A 3,925-nucleotide genomic window follows, 5' to 3' on the forward strand; every position below is an offset into this window, starting at 1 on the left:
GTCAAATGTGGTCCTCCACACTGCTCACAACTAATTCGTATTGCGTGAATATCTTTAGTCATCTTTTCCATTCTTCTCCCGAAAGCATATAACTTTGCGGAAATGGAATCAAAGTCATGGCTAGAATCGGCTCTAGCCGCTTTAGATGATCTAACGATGCCTTTTTCTTGATGCCACTCATGTGAGTGGGAGGCTGTGTTATCAATAATTTTATAAGCTTCAGTTGCGGTTTTCTTCATAATGGAACCACCAGCTGCTATGTCGATGTCTTTTCGTGTTGTAATGTCGCATCCTTGGTAGAATATTTGTACTATTTGATAAGTGTCTAAACCATGTTGAGGACATCCTCTCAACAACTTTTTGAATCTTGTCCACGCCTCATATAGAGTTTCATTTGGCTTTTGTGTGAACGTAACAATTTTTCCTTGAAGTCTCACGGCTTTAGATGTCGGAAAGAATCTTTTAAGAAATTTCTCAACTAAAACATCCCATGTATCAATCGCCCCTTCAGGTAACGATTCTAACCAATCTTTGGCTTCTCCCTTTAAAGTCCAGGGAAATAACATGAGATAGATCTGTTCATCCTCAACTTCTCTGATTTTAAATAGAGTACAAATCCTATTAAAGGTTCGAAGATGTTCGTTTGGATCTTCTTTTGGCGTACCACTAAATTGGCATTGATTAGTTACCATGTGTAGGATTTGTCCTTTGATTTCATAATCTGGCGCATTAATGACTGGTTGAGTAATGGCATGACCTTGGCCCGTGCGTGTAGCTCTCATTCGGTCTTCCATACTTAGAGGTTCCTGATTTTCCATGATTGATTTTGTTGAATCTGAATCACTAGAGGATTCTGATTTAATGGTTTCTTCCTCGACAATCTCCGGATGAGTAGTTTGTGGTTCAGGATCTCTGAATTGTCCTTGAATATTCTCCGGGTTCTCAATTGAATATCCTATTAATTATAAAAATAAAAAAAATTATATAAGTTATCAAATTAATAGAATTTTCTGATTTTGCCCATGTTTCGAATAGCCAATAGATGCAGCAGGTAGCCAGGACCCTTTAAATCGGAAGCCCACAACTCGCCACTAACAAATCCAACTATTACTACGAACCATAAAATTTTGGATGTCTATCAATTTAACCGCTTAAAATAATTTTTCGTCAAAATTTTGAAGATAAAATCTATGTCCTAAAAACTATAGCGTCGATAAATAAGAGGAAGAAAAAGAGTGCGTTGAAAAACGTCGAAAAATAAAAGGTAAAAAAAAAGCGTCGAAAAACAAACTAAATCTTGCATCTAAAGGTATTAAAGCTTAAAGGAATTCTATATCCAAACGACAATAACTTAATTAGGCACTAAAATCTATTTAAAACTAGAGCGATAAGCGACGTCGTAAATTTCTAAAGCGCCTAAGTCTTACTCTAAAGAAAAAGCACTTAAGGGATTTTACGGCAAAGCTTAAGAATCTAAAAATATAAAATTACTACGGCAAAATACTAAGTTTAAAACTAATTACGAATGATAAAAATACAAATTACGATTAAACATTTAAAATATACAATTTATAAAAAGAGACAAAAAATGATAAAATTACTTATTTTTATAAAAATATTATTTTTATATTATTATTTTATAAAAGTAATAATTTATAATTAATTTAAACTTAAAATACAAATTTTATTTAAAACTAAACTAATATTAAATAAACTAAACCCTAATTAACTAATTAATTAATAATAATAATAATAATAACCGTAACCCTAATCGTACGTCTGAGGTTTCAGACCTGTCACCTCACTCCATGCAATCGCATGGATTGTAGGTTGTTATGCCATGCGGTCGCATGGCCCATAATTCCAGATCAGATGTTGGGCTGCTACCGTTGGTGGCCAGAATTTAGTTTTACTTATTTTTTTTTTCTGATTTTTAATAAAATAATTTAAATAAAACTTATAAATTAAAAAAATAATTTACTTATTAGTTTTTATAACTTTTAACAATAAAAATATAAACTTTTTTAATTTAAATACTTAAAAATATAGAAATATATATATATATATATATATATATATATATATATATATATATATATATATATATATATATATATATATATATATATATTTATGTTTTTATATTTTTGTTTTTAATATTTAAAACTTATATAAATATATTTTTACAAAAATACCTTAAAAACTAATTTTTTTTATTATAGCGTTCTATGGCGTTCCCCGACAGCGGCGCCAAAAATACTTGATGTGTGCGAGGTGTAGTATGAAATAAATTATATTTTACTATGAAATACTATTAAATACGATACAATTTTACACAAGTTATTTATTTATTTATTGAATGAGATATACCTAAACCTTGCTACAACACTTATAGGCAGTGTACCTAATCGTAGAGTAGTGTATTTTTTAGTAAGTCCGGTTCGTTCTACAGGGAGCTACCTGAGTTTAACGCTATATATATTATAAACTATATATATATATATATATATATATATATATATATATATAAATAAATATATATATATATATATATATATATATATATATATAATTAGTATTATTATTATTATAAAGGGGGGGTTTTTACCGTTTAGTGACCGGTTTGTCGATTTTATATCTTAAGTCACAATTAAAACCTAATGTAAAATATTAAATATAAATACAACTTAATTTAAAGCGTAAAGTAAATGACGATAAATAAAAGTGCGATAATTAAAATGACGATAAATAAAAGTGCGATGAGATATAAAATAAAGAGAATTATGCTTATTTAAACTTCCGTAATCATGATGTTCGACGTGTTGATTTTAGTTTATTACCAAGGGTTAATTGTCCTTTGTCCTGGATCATTTGATACGTCCATCTGGTTTTTGTCCATAATGGTCCATCAGTCATAAATATAAAGTGCGAGTGTCCTCATCAAATTAACTTTATACCCGAAGTCAAATATTCCAACTAATTGGGGACTTAAACTGTAACAAGGTCTTAATACTTTGTTAATGATTACACCAGGTTATCGACTGCGTGTAACCCAAGGTTTTAATACGTAGTTAACAATTACACCAAGTGTCCTTGTATGTAATCCACCCCTGTTTTAATGAGTCCATTGACTATTAATCCATTCCCGTTTCAGGTTAAATGAACGATTATTAGTATTTATAAATATCCCGCCCATCGTGTCCGATCGAGTGTATGTGGTTATTTATAATTACCTCAAATTGTAAATCTCTATATTAAATTAACGAACTATCATTCAGTTAAACAGATATATAGCCCATTAATAGCCCATAGTCCAATTTCCACAAGTGTCGGTCGTTTGTCCAAACCCCAATTATGGTCCAAAGCCCAATAACCCCATCTTAATATTTAGTCCAATATCACGATTACTTCGGCTTAAATAAGAATAATAATAACTTAGCTACGAGACATTAATTTAAAAAAGTTGAACATAACTTACAATGAGTATTAATCGCGTAGTGTTACACGGACAGAATTTCGACTTACAAACTTAAAACATTCGCCACTATAACCTTATTATTATTAACTTAATATTAAAATTATAATTATAAAATAAATATAAATATATTTGAGAGAGTGCAGAGAAGTGTATGATGAAGGTGTACTCCTCTCGTCCGAAGTTCGTTCCAATTTATAGACCTGGCCATGACTTTACTGCCATGCGATCGCATGGATTTTACCCCTCCAGGCCATGCGATCGCATGGCCACCTGGGACAGCTCATTTCACTTTGTTTTCTAGTTTGCCGACGGTTTTTAATAATATAATATAATATATATAATTTTATATAATTATATATATATATATATATATATGTATATATATATATATGTATATATATATATATATATGTATATATATATATATATATATATATTATACTCATG

General features: G+C 29.6%; 1 non-coding gene across 1 annotated transcript; it reads left to right on the forward strand.

Moving 5' to 3' along the window:
• The first annotated feature begins 327 nt into the window (after positions 1-327).
• LOC139878948 (small nucleolar RNA R71) lies at positions 328-434 on the forward strand. The gene has a single exon (XR_011769808.1). It is a non-coding gene; the product is annotated as a small nucleolar RNA R71 (small nucleolar RNA).
• Positions 435-3,925: the final 3,491 nt, after the last annotated feature.

The sequence above is a fragment of the Rutidosis leptorrhynchoides genome, chromosome 11, assembly GCF_046630445.1.
Source record: "Rutidosis leptorrhynchoides isolate AG116_Rl617_1_P2 chromosome 11, CSIRO_AGI_Rlap_v1, whole genome shotgun sequence".
NCBI classification, from domain to species: Eukaryota; Viridiplantae; Streptophyta; class Magnoliopsida; order Asterales; family Asteraceae; genus Rutidosis; species Rutidosis leptorrhynchoides.